The 25,426-nt window shown below is 39.2% G+C and overlaps 1 protein-coding gene across 3 annotated transcripts in view; it reads right to left on the bottom strand.

The window, feature by feature from the left end:
• Positions 1-25,426, bottom strand: part of SCHIP1 (schwannomin interacting protein 1) — a 579,912-nt gene that overhangs the window by 156,162 nt on the left and 398,324 nt on the right. Inside the window, exon 1 of one of the 3 annotated variants that reach the window (XM_047785646.1) lies at positions 3,437-3,491. The exons of the other annotated variants lie outside the window; for them this stretch is intronic. The gene's annotated coding sequence lies outside the window, so the exon portion shown is untranslated. Of the gene's footprint in view, positions 1-3,436; positions 3,492-25,426 lie in introns of those variants that run through there. 3 annotated transcript variants of the gene reach the window in all.

The following is a 25,426-nucleotide window of genomic DNA, read 5'->3' as shown; positions in this document are numbered from 1 at the left end:
ACTTAGTTTGACTTAGTAAAGAATTCACAAATAAAGGTTGCTATTATATATTGTCATGATAAATTTTAGAAGCATCTGACCTTATAGGTCATCTATAAAATATGAGAAGTATTAAATATTCTTTATTTGAGATTATACATAAACTATACTAAAATGCCTCTCATTAAGTAAAGGGCAACATTTTAGATACAGGGAATTTAATTAAATTAGCGTAGTTAAGCCCCAAAAGATAAAGTAGACATTGCTAGCTTATCTTCAGCCCTTGCCTTTAGCAGGCTAATGAACACAACTTGAAACACAGGTGAATCTTGTTCTTCTATGAGACTGTGAAGAGATATCCTCTGTATTTAAATATATTAATATAACCAGTTATATAAATTCAAACATCAAACCAATCTCCAATAGGTTTTGAGATGGCATTCACCGCCTCTGTAAATAGTAGAACGTTACTCATCAAGTCCTATTATATCTTTAGAAGAGGAAAGCATGGAAAAGCACTGCTGAATGGGAATTAGTGTCACAGTTCAAAAAGCCAATCAATCTGTATAAATCAAGACCATGCAAAAGAAATATCCTACCAGCCATTCATGATCTGAGTTCTGCCATGAGAAGTTAATTTAAGTATTGGTACACATAAAAAAAGTCATGAGACATTTCTGTTTTGTAATAAATAAGGCAACGGCCAACTATTACTCCTTAGTAGCTATTTTGAGATAATCTATCAAGTCTGCCCTATCTGCCATCTTCTTAATGCCTGTAAAGATTTTTTCTTTTTTTCTTTTCCCCAGGCTGTACTTCTTGGGAGTCTCCATATAACCCATCACTGTCTCCTCTCCCCATGAGATGCCTTTGTTCTTGCTGGCTTCCGAGTAAAAAAAATTCCTAAATTTGGAGTTCCCATTGTGGCGCAGTGGAACCTAATCCGACTAAGAACCATGAGGTTATGGGTTCGATCACTGGTCTTGCTCAGTGGGTTAAGGATCCAGCTGTGGTGTAGGTCGAAGAGGCAGCTCGGCTCAGATCTGGCATTGCTGTGGCTGTGGAGTAGGCCAGCTGCTGTAGCTCCGATTAGACCCTAGCCTGGGAACCTCCATATGTCGTGGGTATGGCCCTAAAAAGCCAAAAAAAAAAAAAAAAAGAAAAGAAAGAAAGAAAAAGAAAAAGAAAATCCTAAATCTGTCTTTTGCCCAAACAGACCATGGAGATCTGGCCCAATCTTGTGCTTGCCTTCCTTTTCCATCGTATGACACTGAGCACACTACTGAACAAAATCTTCTTGCCCTTCTCAACATCAGGCATTTTCAGACTGCTCTTTTTTTCATGAGAGAGATACAAAGGCTCCTGCTTGGAGCAGAATGTCCTGCTCTCCAAGTTCAAGGACAGACAGGTCTGAGCCTAAGTACCGGTAGGTTCCTCTAATTCTAATGACAATGTCAATTATTTACTCCTCTTACGAATAAGGAAACCGAAGTTCAGACTGGCTGTGTAACTTGCCTAAGGTTATGGGGTAAGTAAAGGGATGGAAATTTAAACCAGATCTGCTCAATTCCAGCTCCAATTGATCTTACCATTTCATTAGAAAGTCCCTCCCAACAATGCACTGTTTAATGGTGAGGAAAACCGAGGCACAGATAAATTACTTAAGAGAAACTGGGCGGTGAATATGTGATTGAGGGTCTCTATGTGAAATATTCAGGAAACCACATCATTTTTCCTTTTAACTGTGTTGATTTAGCCTATAAAAGATCATAGTCTGTTACTTTTAGAAGTTTTGCAGCTTCGGGGATTGGATTTTGTTTTTCTTGGCAGCATTCATAATTGAAAACAGTATATTTGACACTGCTTTCTGGATTTAGCTTGAAACAAATGAAGCAAAATTATACCCAGGCAACTTTGCTTCCAAATTATGAACTCAAAAGTTACCTTCTTGCTCAGGACATCAGTGTTTTGGAATGGGTAAGGCCCAAGTGGAATCCTATGTTATTTTTAGCGTAAAGAACAGATCTCCTATTCAGCAAGTGATAATCACCTCTTCACCTAGCCACCAGAAGTGAGAAAAGAGGAACCCTTGGACTAACAAATCCAGGTTGATAAAACAAGTCTTTTTTCATGAACATTCCATCTTTAGAAAGCAAGCAGACAGAGCACTTGTTAGTTAATAATAAAAAGAATTCTTCAGTGACTACTCAGATGAATGAATATTTTTTAAAGGCATGGGGTATGTAAGGAATTTTAATCCAGTCTTCGTGTTCGCTCCTCCACATGACAACTGTAGAGAAGCCACTGGCCTCCAAATGATGAAAGGCCCCAAACTCAACCAGGAGGAAAGACAACCCCAGTCCTATAATTTGGCATCTCTCTTTTTAAATTCCTGGGTGGATTTGTTTTTTTGGCTGTAGCTGATGAATGGGCTCAGTTAAAGGGCTTTGGATACAATGTAAAATGACCATCAAGTGTTTCTCTTCCTATACCATACCCACTGCTTTTCTTGCTATCAATAAAATCCCAGCCCCAGCTATATATGTCTCACCCTTTCACAGGCACACACTCCTGCTAGCAGATCCTTAGCTGTTAAAAAGTTCCATTAGTTAATTCCAAATTAATATCTTAGAAGGCTCCAGGACAAGGGAGAAAAGAAATAAAGAAACTGAATTAGTAAATGACAGCTAAAATAAGACTTCTTACAGCCCTTAGTTTGTGGATGACACAGAATTTGAGTTTAGAAAAATCTCTCTTCTCTGCAGGTGGTACTGTGGGGATACTAGAGATGTGGTACCAGAGATGCGGTTCCATGATCATCGTCTAATCCATTTATTTAGTCTCCTACTGCAATACTCCACGCAGGCGTCTCCACCCTGCCCCCACCCCCGCCTATGCTCTGTGCAGTCAAACCCTACTTGCTAATCAGCCAGGCTTAACTAAGGGTTAAGGCTGCAGCCTTCCATGCCAGTAGACACTGCAAACACTCATGAATACTTTTCTCGACTGCAGTCAGCCCTGTAGCTCCAGCTCCTGCAAAGCCTTCAGCATTCGCAGAAGCACGATTTTCTCCCACTTGTGTCTGGTTTAAACTGCAGTTGACCAGGCTCTATGGTTCAGAAGTGCAAACTTACCCCTCTAGGGTCTTACCTAGATTCTGTCCCTCTTCCTCTGCTGAATTTGTTTCCCTTGCCCTGTCCTGGAAAGCCTCAGAGCCTCTAGTAACCTTGATGCCTCTTTCCTACTGGAAGTTAGAAGCATCCTCACTGGCTACGTTACTGCACATTTCCCTAGCAACCTTGTTTTTTTCCCTTCAACTCAAACTTCTCCAAACAACATCATCTCTACTGACCCTGAATTTCTTTAGCCCTCTGTAACAGCATTTCCAAGCAGCCATGCCAGGAGAGAGATTGATTGTGGAGGGCAAATTGGGGAGAGAAGGTTTTTGGGAACTCACCTGCACAGCTGCAAGGATCAGTCACTGGATGGGGCTGCCTGCAAACTTCCCAGGGACCATCTGCAGCCAAGTCTCTTGGCCTTAAAGTGACAGAGCGCTTTTCACCATATAAGGAAGACAGTTTCACTTGCCTGCTTTGGGACCTGTTTGGGCAAAGCAGCCTCATCTCTGGACACTGCAGAGACTTAAAGCTTGGGGGTGGGAGGCAGGGGGTGGATCTGGAGCTTGTCAGTTAGACAGGACCTGTACATAGTAGGCAGCTTGATAATTGGTGGATAAGGCACAAGAATGGTGTTTGTCAGGCTATTTTCAAGGACCAGAAAACCCTTTATATGGGGCTTGCCCCCTGAGGAAAGGGTTTACCATGACTGGGAGGTCTTCCTCAGTGACATGAAAGGGTTCTGCTTCTATATGAGGTTTGGCTTCCTAGAAACCAATGATCTGCTCATCTTAAACAGGAAAGGCACCTGGACCCCCCTTTTTTGACTCTGAGACAAAGCAGAGAGGACAGCAGACTGGTGAGGCTTGTGGTAGGAGATTTTTGTTGTTTCAGACACATTATCAGTGCTTCCTGAAAATGAGGGAAGTGGAGATGAGTTTTGTTATTCCAGCTGTCCAATGCCCTTCCTAAACACACACACACACACACACACACACACTTTTGCACCAAGGCCATCTCCACTTCTGAGTGTCCCTTTCGGGCTTCCTTGGCTAACGCCCACAGCTGAGGTCTGAGGAGTGCTTTTATCTCAACAGGCAGAGAGGAGAATGGGTTTTAGCCAGAGCAAACATTGCCTGTGGATGACATTGAAAGCAATGCTGGCCTGCTGGTTTAAAGTGGATTAAAAGCAATGATAAAAAGTTAGATTCTGAGAAAAAAGTAGAGCTTAATTTAGTTGTCACTTGGATGGTCACACACTTTTTTCTTCATTCCCAATTAAATATTGTCTTTTTATTGCCTAGCTGACCATGCCTAATACTTGGTATCTATACCATAGATTTTAGATTTAAAAAAAATGTGATTTGGTCCCTGATTCTATAGTCTCATACTATCGTCTCATCTTCTGACATATCTTCTTACATAGATTTTGAGTCTTTAAGGACAAAGTCTACTTCATATCCTTCCAGACTCTGCTTAATAGCTAGCATGGAATAAATATCAGGCAGACTGGGAAATACTTGCTGGATTAAATCAATTAAATGGAACCCAGGGTTTTGTATAATGTTTACCTAGTTTTATGAACAAAGGGAATTTTTATTAAATTACTGTTGTTGTCAAATAAAGCCATAATTTCTTTGCTTTATCATCTCTTTTACATCACTAGTATTTGTTTTCCATGCCACCATGTTTTCTTCAAGGGTAAAGGTTAAAGAAATTTCTTTAAAAGTAATCATTGTGATAAACTCTTTGACCCAGCAATCTGCTTCTCAGGAATTTAATCTAAGGAAATAATTAGACAGAAGCAAAACATCTGATAAGCAGAGATCTTCATTACGCTGCTATCTGTAATAGCAAAAGCAAGAAATGACTTGAAGACTCCAAAGTCATCTTTATGTCAATAATAACTCACATTTGTTGATTGCTCACCACCAGGCACTGTTCTAAGTACTTAATACAAATTAATTTGTTTAATCATGACAAAACTGTGTGGTAGGATTTGTTATCATTCCCATTGTATAGACCAGAAACCTAAGGCACAGAGGATGAGAAACTTACATTTGAATTGAGGTGTTTTGGCACCAGCGATTACAGACAGACTGGCATCCCTCTATGCTCCCATCAGGACTTACTGAGCATTATAATAGGCACTGAGACTAGACAGAGTAATGAAATTCATCAAATGACCTTCATGAAGCCATTAAAAATAATAATTATGAAAGCCCTGTACAAACATGGAAATGTGCTTGTGATATAAAGTTAACTGAGAGAAGCAGAAGATAAAATACCTATGATTGCAACTAGCTAAGTATCTAGAAGAAATGGAAGGCCATACACAAAGCTGAAAATAGCTGTATAACAGTAGTGGACCATGATATGATTTCTCTTAAATTGTCTGAAATGTTATTTACTGTTTGCATTTTTTAATTAGTAAAAAATTCATCCTTGCTACAAAATCGGTGACCCTGGCATTCTTTTTGTTGTTAGTTTGTCTAAACAGTGCTATCAGTCTACATGAGTGTCATGAGGTCCTCCTGACAGTGCCCTGATCCCAGGGGAGCTCTCTGGAGCTGGGTGACTCACTGCACTTGGGGGAGGGGCCTGCATGCACTCCAGTTACCATACCCTTGAATTGACTGCACATCCAAGTGATATGATACCATACTGTGTCCATTTTCATTGACTGTCTTATGATTTGTGGACCTGGTAAGGAGAAGGCATTACCTGATGGTGATAATCGCAAAAGATGTCTCACCAACAATTTTCCTTATGCGGGAAGGCTTCCAGCAAGGGATTCTTTTTTCTTTTTTGTTTTTTTTTTAGGGCCACACCTGAGGCACATGTAAATTCCCAGGCTAGGAGTCTAATGGGAGTTGCAGCTGCCAGCCTAGGCCAGAACCACAACAAGGTGGGATTTGACCTGCGTCTGAGATGCCAGCCAGACAGCAACGCCAGATCCTTATCCCACTGAGTGAGGCCAGGGATTGAACCCACATCTTCATGGATTCTGGTCAGATTTGTTTTTATGAGCCACAACGGGAACTGCCCAGCAAGGGATTACAATCTGATAATGTTTATCAGTAAACAAAAAGATACGTCCCAGAAGATGGGCTTATTCTAGGAATAAAGGGGGAAACTTTGGTGTAAATTAACTAGTAATAAAAACTATATATACTGCTTAAAGCTGTCGTGGGTTGTATTAAATGAATATATTTATACCTTATAAAGTATGGAAAAATCAAAGTTGACCTACAAAAACAAACAGAAAATTTTATCAGGAGGCATTAATATTTTTATTTTATTTTATTTTATTATTTTATTTTATTTTTTTGTCTTTTTGCTATTTCTTGGGCCGCTCCCGCGGCATATGGAGATTCCCAGGCTAGGGGTCTAATCGGAGCCATAGCCACCAGCCTACACCAGAGCCACAGCAACGCGGGATCTGAGCCGCGTCTGCAACCTGCACCACAGCTCACGGCAACGCCGGATCATCAACCCACTGAGCAAGGGCAGGGACCGAACCCGCAACCTCATGGTTCCTAGTTGGATTCGTTAACCACTGCGCCACGACGGGAACTCCGCATTAATATTTTTATAGCTTTTGACCCAGTAATCATATATATTTTCTTTCTTTGAGCACATCAGAGATTTTCTTTCATGGGAAAAGAGGGAAGAGAGGGAGAGAGGACTTTGTTATTCCAAATGAATGTGTAAATATTAGGGTTTTAGTAAACTTAATAAAATGTTTAAAGGAAAGTAATAGTTTTTTGTTAATAAAATGTTAATAATGTAAACTAAAATTTATCTAGTAAAGATGTAGATTGGTCAAATTTATTTAATATTCTTTTTAACTGAATTCAAATCATGTAATTTTTGACAAAGAAAAAACCAGTATAGGAGTTCTTGTCGTGGCTCAGCAGCAATGAACCTGACTAATATTCGTAACGTTGGGGGTTTGATCCCTGGCCTTGCTCAGTGGGTTAAGGATCCGGCGTTGCCGTGAGCTGTGGTGTAGGTCACAGACATGGCTCAGATCCCGCGTTGCTGTGGCTCTGGTGTAGGCTGGTGGCTACGGCTCCGATTAGACCCCTAGCCTGGGAACCTCCATATGCTGTGGGAGCGGCCCAAGAAAATAGCAAAAAGACAAAAAAAAAAGATACATCATTTTATGTGTATTATTTTAATTTATTTTTAAGTTATTTATTTATTTTGGCCATGCCCACATCATGGAAGTTCCCAAGCCAGGGATCGAACCTATACCACAACAGTGACCTGAGCTGCTGCAGTGACAATGCTGGATCCTTAACCTGCTGTGCCACAAGGGAACTCCACATGTGTTATTTTTATGTTTAAAGTTAAGGTTAAATTTATTCTTAGGAATGTCAAAGGTTTTTTTTTTTTTTGCAATTTACATTTATTTTACAGTTTTATAAATTGTTTTCCCAAAAATACACGGATGCTGATTGTTAACAATGTGAAAAAAGAAAAAGGAAAGTTCCCTCTGGAGGCACCTGGAGATATCTGTTAGGGGTTACACGTGGAGCAGGGGAAACACATCCATCCCATCATTCCTCCCTCCTTCAAAACTCCCCAGGAACCAATACACACAAGACGCTGCAGATGAGGAACCAGAGAATAATGTTGCCAGTGGCCTAGGAGAGCTCTTCATTTCACTAAAGAGTTGCTAAAGGCCAGTTTGGAGCCAGGACTACATCAGTGACTCAGCTCACTAGCAGTCACAGCCCTGATCAGAAACCTCTTATACCCTTAAGAAGCAGGCCTCGCTTGGAGGAAGTGGTGGGGGTGTTTGTTTTTGTTTTTTGGCCATGCTGGTGGCATGTGGGAGTTCCTGGGCCAAGGATCAAACCCATGCCACAGCAGCAACCTGAGCCACTGCAGTGACAACCCCGATCCTTAACTCACTGAGCCACAGGGGAACTTCAGAGAACATTTTTTTCATTTTTTTTTTTTTTTGAAGGGCCACACCTGCAGCATATGGAACTTCCCAGATTAGGGGTCATCAGAGCTGCAGCTGCAGGACTATGTCATGGCCACAGCAACAGGGATCTGAGCGCATCTGCAATCCACACCACAGCTTGCGACAATGCTGGATCCTTAACCCACTGAGCAAGGTCAGGGATCAAAACCTCATCCTCATGGATACTAGAAGGGTTTTTAACCTGCTGAGCCACAATGGGAGCTCCCAGAGAACTCTTTTAAATGGGGATTTTTTCATTACATTTTATAACTTGTTTTTATATAGAAAAGTTATTGGTTATTGATTATTGCATTGTATAATTACCTTTTCTACTGGGTTATTTTATAATTTTCAATTATTTTCCATGTGGCTCTCTTTTAGCTATGTCCTCTGTAAAGAGTTATCATTTGGGCTCATCCTTTTCAATTTTTTATATATTTTTTTTCTCTTATCCAATTGGGTGGTACTTAAACAATATTATGTGTTAAATGTGTTAACAGTGTTATTTTTCCCTCACTTTAATGGGAAACCTTCTTATATTTCACCACTAATCAAGATGCTGCTTTGGAAAAATCAGAATGGATAATTCCTTACCACTATAAAATAATTTAAGTATAAAATTTCAGTTTTACTTAGCATTTATCTGGAACAAGTTCATTTTTAATGACTAAACTTGTTAATGCTAACACTCTTGGCCTAATTCTTGCTGTGACTGTGCCTCAGCTATTTCTCCAAGTTTCCAGCTGCTCTCAGAAGCCATCTCAAGCATGAGCTAGGCAGGCAGGGCCTCCTTTGCTCTATATGCACTGCTGTCAACTATTGCAAGTGCCTTTCACAAGATGCTTCTGAGCCCAGCTGTCCTCTGCTGGTGACCACTGCAGCTCATCCCACGCCAGCCTCACAGGAATAAGAGGGAAGAGGGGTTCTTATCCCTTCTGTCACTCCAACCAACGTGAGACAGCTTTTCCCTCTACCTCACCAGACAGCTGACCTCAGGATAAAACACAATGAGATGTTACTGAAATTGGAAGTGAATAGAAGACAAATAGAACAGCACACCCCAGAGTGGGCTAACCTGCCTCACTCTTCATTGACCTCCACTTCTTGGAGTTTGAACATTATGACTACCCACTCATAAAAGAGGAGAAAGACACTCCCTAACCTAAGTGTAAGACCCACTTTGAGCCCTTATTCTCTGACCAGTATTGATAGCTTCTAGAACGGCCGTGGAAAGAAAGATACAGTCCATTATAGGAAGTGTTCATCCACACGTCCACAGGCATACAGTCTGTCCCTAGGCCCTAGCAAGACAATCAAAGCGGAACTCGACATCAGGTAGGTTACATTTTTAAAATATGCCCTTGGGAGCTCACAGCATGTGGCGGCCTCTTTAAACTATGCTTAGATGACAATCACCTTCCTTTTAAAGAATGGATTTTTTATTTGGTGATGCCATGGGTATGACCTGGGCCGAGGAGGTAGAACCAGGAATTATCTGAATACCCATCGGGAGGAAGGACAACTAGCTCACAATGTAGGGTACAGCAAATGTACAGAACAAAGGCTTAATAATTTGTTGACCATCATGAGGGCTTTGCTGGCAAACTTTCATTTCATATAAAGTTATAGGCATGGAATCAAAATTCTCTATGTGTCCTCCACAGTTTGTCTTATTCTCCAGCTCCACACTAGCCCAGGAAATTGCAGCCCAATATAATTATTTCTTCTAGGAAACATGATTCTTTCTATAAGATCTTTCAATTCTTTAAACTCTTTATTGCTTTATTTGAGCTCTCTTTTACTGAATAAAGAAATTAATATTATTGATATTTGGGGTTTCCATTTCTGCACCTTGTGAATCCATGCTCTTCCTGAGGTTGGGAATTTACTCATTCTTTGACGAAACTTTATGAAAGGCTATTTATAATGTGCTGGGCTCTGTTCAGTACCTTGGGGATACGGCTGTGGATAAAATGGGCAAAGTCTCAACAATCATGGAACTTGTGTTCTTGTGGGGGAGAAAGACCAATAAAGAAATAGAGGAGAAAACATCAGTAGTGATAAACTCCATGATGAAGATAAGCTAGGATGCATGAAGGGGATGACTGGGTGTTGGTCAGAAAAGGGCTTTCTGAGTTCTCATCTCTCTTCTTAGTTCCTGGGGGCACATCACCTGGAAAATGGTTGGTGCTCAATCAATATTATAGAATTATGTATTTATTTATATTTTGAAACCTGGCAAAAGTTCCTATTTTATGACTTTTAATCATTGGTTCTGTAGAATTTATTTTTTCTTCTTCAAATCAGATGGCATTCTCAATGAATGGCCTTTTCATGTAAGCTTCCACTCCTATGTTCCAGTTGTCACTTATACTAGTTACCCAAGAGAAAATGCAAAAATAAAGTGATCTCAAATTCTGGTCAAGTAACATTTGCTAAATACTTTGCCTTATTCTTAGATGGTCTTCTCTTCAAGCAATTTTGGAAACTCCCTAGCTGTGCTTCTGTAAAGGTTTGCACCTGGGGAATGGCACAGAGGCTTTTATGAGTGCTATTACAGGCTCCTCGCCAGAACTGAGAGAGGAGAGGCTGTAGGGAGCTCTATTTTATGGGACAGTGAGGTTAGCCATTTACTGTTCTCATAAGCTATTTCACTTGCAATAAAGGTCAATGGGCCTTTTTAGGAAGGAGAGCTAGACCCTGTCTAAAACTGCCATCTTCGATAGTCAAAAAGACAGGCAGTGTTAGATTCTTCTGGAAAGTGGCAGGATGTTTATTTAGCTGGGAGAGTGGTTCAATACAACTGGCTGATGAGCAAGGCAGTAAGCATTCACTGACTTCAGGGCAGAAGGCTTAAATCTTATGGTAGCTTGACTGCAGAGCTAAGCAGGGTGTGGCTGACTCTGGGTCTGGTTGGTAGCTTGACATGTGAACTCTGCCAAGAAATACGTTTCTGTAACTGGCACTCTCCATCCCTGGACTTCCTGGGAAGTTGGTGTTGTAAACCATCGTGGTTTGTAGCCCATGGTGTCTGCGAGTCCAGTACAGCAGAAGCAGATCCACAAACAGTGTATTTTTCTTTCTTATTAGTTTTTTAAATAAAGAAATCAAACTGGGTGGGTGTTTCCCTGAAGATGGGATAGGATACTGGGCTGCATCGCTTTTGTTCACTATCTCCTAAAGGAATTTTGAAAAACTATGCACCCTCCTTCAGTTTTATGTTGTAATGTGAAAAAACTTCATCAAAAGCTTGAAAAGTAGCAAAGGTTATAATTTATGATCTATTGCCAATGTTGGCTTTTTAAAGTGATCCAGTTACTCAGCTCATTATAATAAATCCAATGGAATGTAAAAATACTACTGCAACTTGATACCTACTCTCATCCACTGCATAAGATTTGCAAATTTTACATCTTTTTATTTATTTTTATTTTTATTTTTTTTGTCTTTTGTCTTTTTTGTTGTTGTTGTTGTTGTTGCTATTTCTTGGGCCGCTCCCGCGGCATATGGAGGTTCCCAGGCTAGGGGTTGAATCAGAGCTGTAGCCACCGGCCTACGCCAGAGCCACAGCAACTGCGGGATCCAAGCCGCATCTGCGACCTACACCACAGCTCACGGCAGTGTCGGATCGTTAACCCACTGAGCAAGGGCAGGGACCGAACCGGCAACCTCATAGTTCCTAGTCGGATTCGTTAACCACTGCGCCACGACGGGAACTACTCTTTTTATTTTTTATTTTTATTTTTTTTTTAAGTTTTATGGCCGCATCTGCAGCAGTTCTCAGGCTAAGGGTTGAATCAGAGCTGTAGCTGAGACTCATGCCACAGCTACAGTAATGCCATATCCTAGCCTTACCTGCGTCCTACACCACAACTTGCAGCAATGCTGGATCCTTAACCCACTGAGTGAGGCCAGGGATTGAACCCACATCCTCATGGACACTATGTCAGGTTTATAACCTGCTGAGCCACAACTGGAACTCCTCCCTTTGTGTTTTCATTTCTATTCATTACAGAATTTTATCCTAATAAAAACGACTTTTTGTGCTTAAGAGTATTTAATTATTTACCACTTTATAGTTCTCTATAAAAATAAAGTGAAATTAAAACTTTTTTTTTGTGCCTGTGTTCATAAGACGCTGTTAAAAAATTCTTCTGGATTGAGTTATTACTGGAAATACCTGTGGCAGAGACAATGATGTATACACATCATCCTTTTCTCTTCTTGGAGGTACAGGAAGTTTATGTTTTTCAGTTTCCCATTGGGAGTGTGGGAGTGTGAGCTGAAACAATGTATTGTTTCCTGTCCTAGTTAACAGTGGGTTGAACTCTATTTCTCTCTCCCTCCCTCTCTCTCTCTCTGACTTGGAAGCCAGAAACACTGAGATGGCAAAGATGCAAGATGGAAGCAGAGTTATCTATGACCCCCTTGGAAAAGAGTCCCCAAAGATAGCCTCCTCATCTGTACCAGACTGTGATGCAAAAATTAGCAGCACACTTTTGTTGTATTAAGCCATTGAAGTTTTAGGTTTATTGGTTACTGTAAGGTTGCTTACATTACCCTGATTAATATATGCCATAACTGATCAAAACAACATGGATATATTACAACCTTCAACAGGCCATTATTAGGAAAAATAATTTTTGAAAACGCATCTCAATAAAAACACAGAGAAATCTTGTTCCTGTAGATAGCAATAAAGGCAGTTATAGCAAAGTCGGCAATTGAATTATATGTGTGCCCTAGTGCAAATCACCATAATGAGATTCTGTAAAATGGGAGACTTAGCTATTGGAAAATTGAAGTAGGAAAGGATTTCTCAAGCAGTCAATTTAAGGAGCAAGTTATATGAAATGTGAAGATCTGGCACTTAGTTCTCTTAAAAAAAATCTGTCGATATATCCCTCTTGAAACTCTCTGTGAGACTTTACTCCACGCTTAAGAGACATCTAGGGAAGAGGAAGGAGAAACGGGAATGGAGTGACCTCATCCTCTTTTGGCTGCTGAACTTCACCCAAATCCTTGGTCCACATTTTTTGCCCTTCCATCGAATTCCGACTAGCTCACAATGAAAAGGATCCTGATCAAGATTAAAGTCTGTAACATATAAAGAGTTATTTTAAATCAATAAGAACAATATTACTTCAGAAAAAAATGGGCAAATGATCACAAACATATAATTCACAAAAAAAGAAGTACACATGGCTAATGCCCACAGAAACTATCAAAGTTCACTTGGAACTCATGAATGTGCAACTTAATGAGATACCATTTTGAAAATAAATTTGGAAAAACTAACCTTTTGTGATGGTTGGGAAGGGAATAAACTGACAACATTTCTAGAGAGCAATATATATCAAAAAATTTTAAAAATATTTAAAGTTGAGCTAGCATCCAACTTCTTAGTATTATTCTAAGAAATAAACATGAATAAGTTAAAAAAAAAAAAAGATTCGGAGTTCCCATCGTGGCGCAGTGGTTAACGAATCCGACTAGGAACCATGAGGTTGCGGGTTCGATCCCTGCCCTTGCTCAGTGGGTTAACGATCTGGTGTTGCCGTAAGCTGTGGTGTAGGTCACAGATGCGGCTCGGATCCGGATCCTGCAGTTGCTGTGGCTCTGGTGTAGGCCGGTGGCTACAGCTCCGATTAGACCCCTAGCCTGGGAACCTCCATATGCCTGGGGAAGCGGCCCTAGAAAAGGAAAAAAGACCAAAAAAAAAAAAAAAAATTCAGCCTTGAGCTTTATCACAGATTTTTTAGTCAAAGTTCTTTTCGTTGCAAGTATCATGTTGCAAGATATCTTTCATTTGAAGTGCCTATTCTTCTGTATTTTCTGGGTCTCTTATTTAATATCATTGACTGATTTAAACTGATTGTTTGCTGAGGGCCAACAGATTGATTGACTTCATCCAATCAACTGTTTGTCTGTGAAGAGATGTGTCATGGTATGTATAGGGTTACTTCTTCCAGGGGCTATTTTTGGGGTGAGAGCCAGGTGCTCCAACACCCCATAAGAGACAGGACATGAAATAAGCCTTGCATATCTAGAATGGTGAAGAACAGAAATCATTTAAAAGCCCAACCCAGGATATGAAGTAGAGTGTGACACCATGCAGTGAGATAATCATTTAAGGTGTTCTTATAGAAGACTATTTAATGACATGAAAAAATATTTGTGATGTATTTGTATTTCTAGAGGGAGAAAACATATTACAAAGAGAATACACAGTATAATCTTATTTTTAAAATGCTTACATTTATAAAGAAGGAAAGTGTTATGGATGAAATTCAGGTTGTGGGAACTGAATGTTTGTGTGATTCTCCTTGCTCCTCCCCCCATTCTTAGTGTTGAAGCCCTAACTCCCAATGTGATTATATGTGAAGAAGGTAGGGCCTTTGTCAGGGAACTGGATTTAGATGAGGTCAAGAAAGCAGAGCCCTCAAGATGGAATTAGTGCTCTTCTAAGAAGAGAAAGAAACCAGGGTCTCCTCTCTCGTCACCATGTGAGGACATAGCAAGAAGGGAGTTATTTGCAAACCAGGAAGAGAGCTCTCATCAGACACTCACACTCCAGAACTGTGAGAAATAAATATTTGTTGTTTAAGCTACCTAGTCTATGGTATTTTGCTAGAGCAGCCTGAAATGACTAAGAGAGAAAGGCTATATATCAAAACTCCAGTGGTAGAAATATTTGGATAGTGTGATTAGTAGTTATTTCTAATTTCTAAGTGGATCTGTTTTTCTAAATTAATTAGTTAACATATGAAAATATTTCAATAAGAAAAACAACACTAGGTTTCAGGAGTAGTTCTCCAATCTCTAAGAAGACTGAAAAGAAACAAATTAGAACCTAAACTCTGGATGAGCTGAGGTCAAGGACTTGGAAAAGAGACTGCAAAATATTTGCTCTGTTCCTGAAGTGCTGGACAGACACAGGCTTTGGTTGTGAGCAGCCGCAGATTTTAACTGCTGAGACTGGGAGCAGAAGAGATGCTACTGAATGGATCACCTCCGCTACTCGTTCCGCTCCCCACTTTCCCCCAGGAGTATGCATGTGAACTCTAAGGCTCTTCAGTTAGAGTTTATGATTTTCTAATATGAAGACATGTAGTTTAGGGAAAAGAGAACTGGACTCAGAGGCCCCAAATCTGGTCTGATGGTTCACTAGTTGGGCTATCTTCAGGAAGCCACTAAACCTTAGGCTCTTTGGAGCTAAAAATAGGTAACCAACTGTCCCCATATGCTTGTTGCGACAACTAAATGAGGTGATATGTGAAAGTGCTTTGAAAAAATGACCACCATGCACATACACAAGGTTCTCTCTACATACACATGCACACACAAAATAGACAGCTTACAAATGTCTCAAGAGTCTGTGTCACACAGTTGTGGAAATAATCATCAGAAGCCTAAACCCCTGATTTGACCTTGGTAAATGTAAATAAAAATATAGATCTCTGTGGATTTGATGAGATGCCTTGAGAAGGCAATGTCTTATTGACTCAAGTACTTTGAGAAGTGTTGATTATTACTCTTTTCCATAAGACAAGAAAGAGAAGGAGAGAGAATATTTCCAGAGAAAACAGGAGCACAACAAACAAGGAGCATTATTGAAAGACGACTAGGGGAACAGAGGTCTTATTTAAATTTAAGCATTTGCCTACAGTGTTTTAGAATGTAATAAATTAGAGTTCCTCTCTTTTCTTGTTTACAGAGAAGAGGAAGACACTCTCAGATTTTCAAATATTATCAATAAATATGACCATTAATCACAAAGTCTGAGATTACCACAAAGTTTGTAAAACATGTCTGATATGGGAAATTATATTTGTTTACTTGGCTATAAACTATGTTGTAGGAAACATATGTTTTATATTTGTTCCCAGGCTGAATATGAATTTTTTGCTTTGGATAGTAAGCCCCCCCTTCTCAGGCAATAGTTTCACCAGCCCCATTGAACACTCAGAAGTATACTGGATAGGTTCTCACATGAGTCCAAAAGCTTCTAACCTTTGGTTCTAGCTTTCTCTTGGTAGACCACGTAAAACAAAGGGTGCTTCTGGAAGAGTCAACTTCAAACACAGTGAAGTCTGATTTATTTTACAATGTTATTTGAAGTTACATCTGGGGAGTGGCAGTGACAAGTGAGAAGAGAAAAGCAAACTTCTACTGTTTGAACTTGTGTGTTGTTGGAATGCTGTTTTTTCAAGCATGTACTACATTTGTAATAGTAAATACATTTTAAGTGCTTTGCATATAGCACAGAACTAGACAAATTGTTATTCATGTATTGGCTGATGGGGAGGGGGCAGGGCTTGATTGTCTCTTCTTCCACCTGCTGAAGTGAACCACAAACCACCCTCCATTTACTTGCCATGAAGCTGTAACTGTTCACAGATGTATTTTATCCACTCCTCCATTATTGTTCTGCCTGAATTTTTATTAAAAATGATTTAATTACCAGCATTTAAAAGCTCAGGTGATTTTTGCATAAAAATACAATGTGGAGGATAAGGTAATTGCTGCTCTGCATGCATTCCACAGAACCTCTTCCTCCATGACCCCAGAGGCTGGGCAGCTAAACATGACATTTCTAAGCTGGGCATCTGGAACTGATTTAGATTTAGCTTTAGCTTCGACCAATTAGATGCACTCAGGGGAGATGTCAAAGGCAGAGGTCCCTGCTACCCCCCATGGCAGGCCCGATCAAGGAGACTTTGGGTTTCCTGCTGCCCCCCATGGCAGGCCTGATCAAGGAGACTTTGGGTTTTTCTGCAGCAGCATCCCTGTCAGCATCTTTGTGGGGACCAACAGGTGAGATCAGCAGCATCTTTTAGCTGTTGTTATTTTTGTTGCCAGCAGTGACAGCATCAGTAGCTGCCTAATCTCTAGATGGTTCCTGGCTCTAACAGTTCTGGGGAAACATCTTGATTTTCCATCTTCCTGACTGAGGCAGAGTTGGCAGCCTCCTTGGAGGCAGATTCTTCATTGTTCTTCTGGCACTCAGTCCTGGAGGCCCAGCCTTAACACATTGTAAGCGCCTAATTCCCTGTTTGAAGCCCTTTGCTCTTAATGCTTAAAATAGCTTGAGTGGTTTCTGTTTTCTGTAACAGAACTCTGATGAATACAAAGGAAAAAGAGCCATCTGGTAACATCCCGCCGTGATTTTGGTTATGGTAACAATAGGCTGGTAATGAGCAGTGGGGGCTGTGGGCTGCATAAAACCTACTACTCCTGGAAACCCCCCAGCTGGAGGCCATTTAGAAAATGCCATTTTCACTGTATTTGTGTGTGTGTGTGCGTGTGCGTGTGTGTAACAGATATCTTACTTTTCTTAGTTATGCTACCTTCCTGGACCCTGTAGGGATTTTAGTTTGCCACCTCACTAATACTTAGCTAAAGCTTGGTTTAAAAACAGTTTTTTGATTTCTTAAGGGATGTGATTCTTCCATATTGAATATATTCTAAAATGCCCCCAAATCAAAACCAGAATGTTATACACCTAAACTGCTAGGTCCCTGAGAGAGCTGCTTTTTTTTTTTTTTTAATTAAACTATGAAACTGGTTGTTTTATTAACCCTAAGGCTGTTGAATAAATTGTAATATTACCTCTATGACAACCCAGCAAAGAAGTTTCCTTCGAGTCAAATTTTATCTAATAAGCATGTAATAGATGAGATTTTGCTTTTTGCACTGACTGTCAGGAAGGTAGCGCCAAAGGTCACCTGAGCAGTTGACTTGTCATAGCGTACATCATGTCATGCTTGTATGTTGTATACTAACCCTAGCCCTGACTATGTCTCATTGTTACTACCATTCTGGTTTTCTTGTCACCTAGATTTCTTCACATATTAACAAAAATCCTATTGTATTATGTCTGAAACTCATTTTAAATCCTTCTTGTACTATGGTGGAAAATAAATATTGAAATAAACTGCTCTCACTTCCCCTGCTCTATTCCTTGCATTATGTCCACTAGACACCTGTTATTGGTTCTCTCTGCCTCATGTGCTCAGGCATGCATTTCTGCCAATGTCTTAACAGACCAAGGCTACTCATGGGTCTGCTTAGGATTTCGCAATTTAACAAACATTCTAAAGATGTGGTCAAGTTGAAGAAGGAGGCACTTTTTAGCAAAACCCAACTTGTTCAGTTACTATTACTGAGTAAAAATCCCAGGAGCTACAGATTTCTGTGTAAACCAAATGAAAGACAGCCTTTTGGGGAAGCAAATAATTACACTTCTTTTGATAACATAAGGCTGGATATATCTATCACCTAATCTTAAGCTAAACTGTTTGTTATTTTTTAATTAAACATTTTGAGATAATTATCATTCACATGCTATTGTAAAAAAAATACGAGTGATCTCGTGTACATTTTCCCTGGTTTCCCTCAATGGTAATATCTTACAAAACTAGAGCGCAATACCACATCTAGGAGATTAACATCAATACAGTCAAGATACAAAACATTTCCATCACCACAAGGATCCCTCATATAGACAGGTAACTAGGGCCTACTATATAGCACAGGGTAATCTACTCAATACTGTGTAATAACCTATATGGGAAAAGAATCTGAAAAAAGAACAGGTACACGTGTATGTAGAACTGATTTACATTGCTATACACCTGAAACTAACACAACGTTCTAAAGTCAACTATACTCCAATATGATTTATTTCAAAAAAAAAAAAAAAGAAAGAGGGGTTCCCAGTGTGGTTCAGCAGGTTAAGGACCTGACATAGTGTCTGTGAGGATGCAGGCTGGATCCCTGGCCTCACTCAGGCTCAGTGGGTTAAAGATCCGGTGTTGCTGCAAGCTGCAGCGTAGGTTGCAGATGTGGCTCAGATCCCGTGTTGCTGAGGCTGTGGTTTGGGCTGGCAGCTACAGGGTCCGATTCGACCCCTAGCCTGGGAACTTCCATATGCTGCAAGTGCACCACCACTGCATGGCATATGGAACTTCCTGGGTCAGGAATTGAACAGTACCTGCGTAATAATGATAACTATTTAATTACTCTCCAGTGTTTTCCAAGTACTTGTGCTAGGCTCCTCTTTTTCATGCCACCCTATTGCCTAGCCTCACTAAAAGCCAAGAATTCTCATTCGCTCTATTAAGGGACTAGTCAGAGGCTTACAGGGATCCTGGATAATTAAAAATGGGGATTATTTATATAGGACATTATGGATGGAACTCAGAAAATACATGAGATACAAGTAGATGTTCTTAGGTTGGACAATCCATAGGTGGCACAAGGACACCTGTTGATAAAAGGATTATCAAAGTACCTCTCTGCCTATGCCTTGTGGTGCAGTGTCCTTACGAGTGGTGATTAGTAATATCAGCTTCCCCCTGGTACTGAACTCCAGCAGTGCTGGACAATCTTTTGTTTTTGCTTTCTTCACTTCCACCAAGCCTCTTTCCTGTGACACTTCAAAGGTACCCCAGGTAAAGTCCTTTTCTCTTCCATTTCCTGATGGCAAGTGCTGTTCCATTTCTAATCTGCAGGTTTTCCTTGGGAGTGGTAGGGGCTGGTGGCTTGGCCATTCATCAACCTCCTTCTATTTAGAGGTCATGATCTCTGAACTCTCTCAAGAGATGTCTCCTTTGATTCACAAAAGCCTGCTTCAGAGTTGCTACACTGAACATGTACCACTCTTCGATTTTTGTCTCAATCTAATCATCCTACTCTCTTGGAGACGATGTGGTCAAATAAAAAAAAGTTGGGAAAAGGAAAGCACAAAATTAATTTTTAAAGGCATCTTGTTACAGTTGTATTGCTGTTAAGCCCTATCTGTAGCTGTGCCATTGATTCTTTTGGCCTCAAGAACAGGACCCAAAGATTTTTAAATGGAAGTTTTTATGGGGAGTTCCTGTTGCGGCACAATGGAAATGAATCCAACTACGAACCAAGATCCCTGGCGTTGCTCTGTGAGTTAAGGGTCCGGCGTTGCGGTGAGCTGTGGTGTGGGTGGCAGACATGGTTTGGGTCTGGCATTGCTGTGGCTGTGGCATAGGCCGGCAGCTGCAGCTCCGATTCAACCCCTAGCCTGGGAGCCTTCATGTGCCACAGGTGCAGCCCTGAAAAAAAAGGCAAAAAAGAAAAAAAAAAAAAAAGGAGGTCTTTTTGGTGTTGAAGAAAGAGATCATTTTTTTGAAAAGGAAATTTCCATTTTAATTTCCAATAGAATTGCCAAAAACAAAAAAATAGCTTCCCAATTTAAAGTTGTTCATTCATCCAAGAAATATCTATTAAGTGGCAGGAGGTTTGCTTTTCTACTTTTCTGATTTAAAGAGGAGGTGTCTGAGAATCATAGGAATCAATATACTGACTGCAAACAAACAAGACAGTCTCTATTCTAATAAAATAACATTCCAGTGAGATTTTAGTATGGATATATTCATTCATTCAGTTATTCACTCAAGAGGTTTTCTGAGTCCCATGTCAGCCTTTGGCACTAAACACATAGTAAAGACATGGCACCTGCACCCACTGTATAGTTGACAGATAAGCAGATAAAACAAAAATTACTTTATATTGTTTTTAAAATTTTTAAATTATAGTTGATTTACAATGTTCTATCAATTTCTGGGTACAGCAAAGTGACCCAGTTATACATATATATACACATTCTTTTTCTCATATTATCTTCCATCATGTTAAATCACAAGTGATTGGATATACAGCAAGACCTCATTGCTTATCTACTCCAAATGCAATAGTTTGCATCTGCTAACTCCAAACTCCCAGTCCATCCACTCCCTCCCCCTCCTTCTTGGCAACCACAAGTCTGTTTTCTATATCCACAAATTTGTTTCTGTTCTGTAGATAGGTTCATTTGTGCCATATTTCAGATTCCACATATGTGATATCATATAGTATTTGTCTTTATTTTTCTGACTTATTTCACTTAGTATGAAAGTCTCTAGTTCCATGTTGCTGCAAATGGCATTATTTTGTTCTTTTTTATGGCTGAGTGGTATTCCATTGTGTATATATACCACATTTTCTTAATCCATTTATCTGTCAATGGACATTTAGGTTATTCCATGGCTTGGCTATTGTGAATAGTGCTGCAATGAACATATGGGTATATGTCTTTTTTTTTAATGAAAAACTTGTCCAGATATATGCCCAGGAGCAGGACTGCTGGATCATATGGTAGTTCTCTATTTAGTTTTCTGAGGAAACTCCATACTGATTTCCACAGTGGTTATACCAATTTACCTTCCCACCAACAGTGTAGGAGGATTCCCTTTTCTCCACACTCTGTCCAGCATTTGTTATTTGTAGACTTAATAATGATGGCCATACTAACTGGTGTGAGGTGGCACCTCACTGTAGTTTTGATTTGCATTTATCTAATAATTAGTGATGTTGAGCATTTTGTCATGTGCCTGCTGGCTATCCATATGTCTTCTTTGGAGAAATGTCTATTTAGGTCTTTTGCCTGTTTTTCAATTGAGGTGTTTGTTTTTTTGCTGTTGAGTTGTATGAGTTGTTTGTATATTTTAGAGATTAAGCCCTTGTCAGTTGCATCATTTGCAACTATTTTCTCCCATTCTGTAGGTTGTCTTTTTTTAATGGTGTCTCTTGCTGTGCAAATTCGTGTAAGTTTCAATAGATCCAATTAGTTTACTTTTGTTTTTATTTCTTTTGCCTTGGGAGATGACCTAAGAAAATATTTGTACAGTAATGTCAGAGAATGTTTTGCTATGTTCTCTTCAAGGAATTTTATGGTGTTTTGTCTTATGTTTGTAAGCCATTTTGAGTTTATTTTTGTGCATGGTGTGAGGGTGTGTTCTAGTTTCATTGATTTATATGAAGCTCTCCAATTTTCCCAGCACCACTTGCTGAAGACACTGTCTTTTTCCCATTTTTATATTCTTGTCTTCTTTGTTGAAGACTAATTGATCATAGGTGTCTGGTTTATTCCTGGGTTCTTTATTCTGTTCCATTGGTCTGTATATCTGTTTTGGTACCAGTACCACACTGTTCTGATTACTCTAGCTTTGTAATGTCATCTAAAATCTTGGAGATTTACACTTCCTGCTGTTTTTTTTTTTTTTCCTCAGGATTGCTTTGGCAATTTTGGGTCTTTTAATGGTTCCATATAAAAATTTGGATTGGTTGTTATAGTTCTGTGAAAAATGCCATGAGAATTTGATAGGGATTGCATTGAATTTATAGATTGCTTTGGTTAGTATGGCCATTTTAACAATATTAATTCTTCCAATCCAGGAGTGTGGAATATCTTTCTATTTGTTTGCATACTCTTTAATTTCCTTGACTAATATTTTATAGTTCTCAGCATATAAGTTTTTCACCTCCTTAGTCAGGTTTATTCCTAGGTATTTAATTTTTTGTGTTGCAATTTTAAAAGGTATTGTATTTTTATATTGCTTTTCTGATATTTCATTGTTAGGATACAGAAATACAACCTATTTCTGAATGTTAATCTTGTATCCTGCTACTTTGCTGAATTCATTGATCAGTTCAAGTTGTTTTTGTGTGGCATCCTTAGGGTTTTTTATATATGGCATCATGTCATGTGCATACAGTGATAATTTTACTTTTTCTTTTACAATTTGGATACCTTTTATTTCTTTTGTTTGTCTGATTGCTGTGGCTGGGACTTCAATAGTATATTGAATAGGAGTGGTGAGAGTGGGCATCCTTGTCTTGTTCCATATTTTAGTGGGAAGGCTTTCAGCTTTGCTCACTTGAGTATTATATTGGCTGTGGGTTTATTATGTTAAGGTGTGTTCCCTTTATACCCACTATGGTGAGAGTGTTTATCATGAATGGATGTTGGACTTTGTCAAATGCTTCTTCTGCATCTATTGAGATGATCATGTGGTTTTTGACTTTTCTTTTGTTAATGTGGTGTATGACCTTGATTAATTTGTGTATGTTGAACCATCCTTGTGAACTTGGGATGAATCCCACTTGGTCCTGGAGTATGATCTTTTTTATGCTTTGTTGGATTCAGTTGGCTAAAATTTTATTGAGAATTTTTGTGTTTATAATCATCAAAAACATTGGCCTATAATTTTTTTTTGATAGCATCTTTTTCTGGCTTTGGTATAGGAGTGGTGGTGGCTTCATAGAATGTCTTTGGGAGTGGTCTTTCTTCTTCGACCCTTTGAAAAAGTTTAAGAAGTATGGGTATAAGTTCCTCCTGTATGCTTGGTAGACTTCGCCTGTGAAGCCATCAGGTCCTGGACTTTTGTTTGTAGGGAATGTTTTTATTCATTACATATTCATTTCTAGTGATTGGTCTGGTCAAATGATCTTTATCTTCTTGATTCAGTTTTGTGGGCTGTATGTCTCTATAAAGAGGCCCATTTCTTCTAGGAAGAAATCGTCAAATTTGTTAGCATATAATTGTTCATAGCATTCGCTTGTGGTTTTTTGTATTTCTGCAGTACCTGTTAAGATTTCTTCTTTTTCATTTCTTGTTTTGTTTATCTGAGTTCTTTCTCTCTTCTTGGTGAATCTGGCCAGAGGTTTGTCAATTTTGCTTAACCTTTCAAAGAACCAGCTCTTGGTTTTATTGATTTTTTTCTATTGTTTTTTGAATCTCTATTTCATAGATTTCCTCTCTGGTCTTTAAGATTTCCTTTGTTCTGCTGACTTTAGGTTTGTTGTTGTTGTTGTTCTACTTCTTCTTTTTCTGATTCTCTTAGGTGATAGGTTAGGCTGTTGAGATTTTTCTTCTTTTTTTGAGAAAGGCCTATATCACTATGAACTTTAAGAACTGCTTTTGTGGCACCCCATAGATTTTGAATGGTTGTGTTTTCATTGTCATTTGTCTTGAGGTATTTTTACATTTCCCTTTGATTTTTTTTATTGACCCATTGGTTTTTTTTTTTAGTAGCATGTTCTTTAGTCTCCATGTAGACAGTTTTTTTCTCAATTCTTTTTCTGTGGTTGATTACTAGTTTAATGCACTGTGGTCAGAGAAGATGCTTGAAATAATGTCTATACTCTTAAATTTGTTGAAGTTAGTTTTGTGCCCCAGTATGTGGTCAATCCTGGACAGTGTTCCATGAATTACTTGAAAAGAATATATATTCTGGTTTTTTGGATGTAATGTCCTAAAAACAACAAATAAGTCAAACTGTTCTATTGTGTCATTTAGGATCTCTGTTGCCTTATTGATTTTCTGTCTAGAGGATCTGTCCATTGATGTCAGGGGGGTGTTACTATTACCGTATTCTCATCAGTTTCTCCTTTTATGTTTGGTAGCACTTGTTGTATGTATTTGGGTGCTCCTATATTAGGGACATATATATTGACAGTGTAATATCCTTTTCTTGAATTGATCCTTTTATCATTATATAGTGTCCTTTTTTGTTTTTCTTTATGGCCTTTGTTTTAGAGTCTATTTTGTCTGATATGAGTATTGCAACTTCTGCTTTCCTGTCTTTTCCATTTGCCTGAAATATCTTTTTCCATCCCCTCACTTTCAATTTATATTTATCCTTAAAATGAGTCTCTTGTAGGCAACATATTGTAGCCTCTTGTTTTTTTTTTTGTTTTTTTTTTATCCAATCTGCCACTCTTTTTTTTTTTTTTGTCTTTTAGGGTTGCACCAGTGGCATATGGAAGTTCCCAGCTGGAAGCTATAGCCTCCAGCCTTCACCAGACCACAGCATCTCGGGATCTGAGCCATGTTTGTGACCTACACCACAGCTCATAACAATGCTAGATCCGTAACCCACTGAGCAAGGCCAGGGATGGAACCCGTGTCCTCATGGATGCTAATTGGGTTCATTAACCACTGAGCCATGATGGGAACTCCCCTCTATGTCTTTTGATTGGAGCATTCAGTCTATTGATATTGAAGGTAATTATAGATCGCCATTTTAAACCTTGTTTTCTAGTTGATCCTATGTTTCATTTCTTTTTTGTTGTTGTTGGATAATTTTATTTTATACTATTGTCCTCTTATTTTTAGCTCTTGTGAATGTATTGTTTGGTTTCAATTTGTGGTTGCCCTGTTTTTCAAGTATGATAAGCCCTTTCTATATATGTTTGCTTTGGCTTGACAGGCATATAGGTTCAAACACATTCTATAAGAAAAAGTCTAGATTTTATTACTTTCCTTCCCCACATTTTATGGATGAAGTGGCATTATACCAGGAGACACTGGTGCCTCAGAAATCTCTTGGGGCACCGAAAAGCAAAAGATGTGTGAGATGTTGGCTCCAGGAGCATGATTGCTAGAGGATCCAATTTTTATAAAATATTGTGGTTGGTCATGCTGTGAGATCTCTAGTGCAATCCCACAGTTCTTTCATGAGATAATTTACCTATATCTCTGTGGTAGGTCAACTAT

The sequence above is a fragment of the Phacochoerus africanus genome, chromosome 1 (assembly GCF_016906955.1).
Source record: "Phacochoerus africanus isolate WHEZ1 chromosome 1, ROS_Pafr_v1, whole genome shotgun sequence".
NCBI classification, from domain to species: domain Eukaryota; kingdom Metazoa; phylum Chordata; class Mammalia; order Artiodactyla; family Suidae; genus Phacochoerus; species Phacochoerus africanus.
Note: the sequence above shows the minus strand (reverse complement) of the source record. Positions and strands in the feature narration are given on the sequence as shown.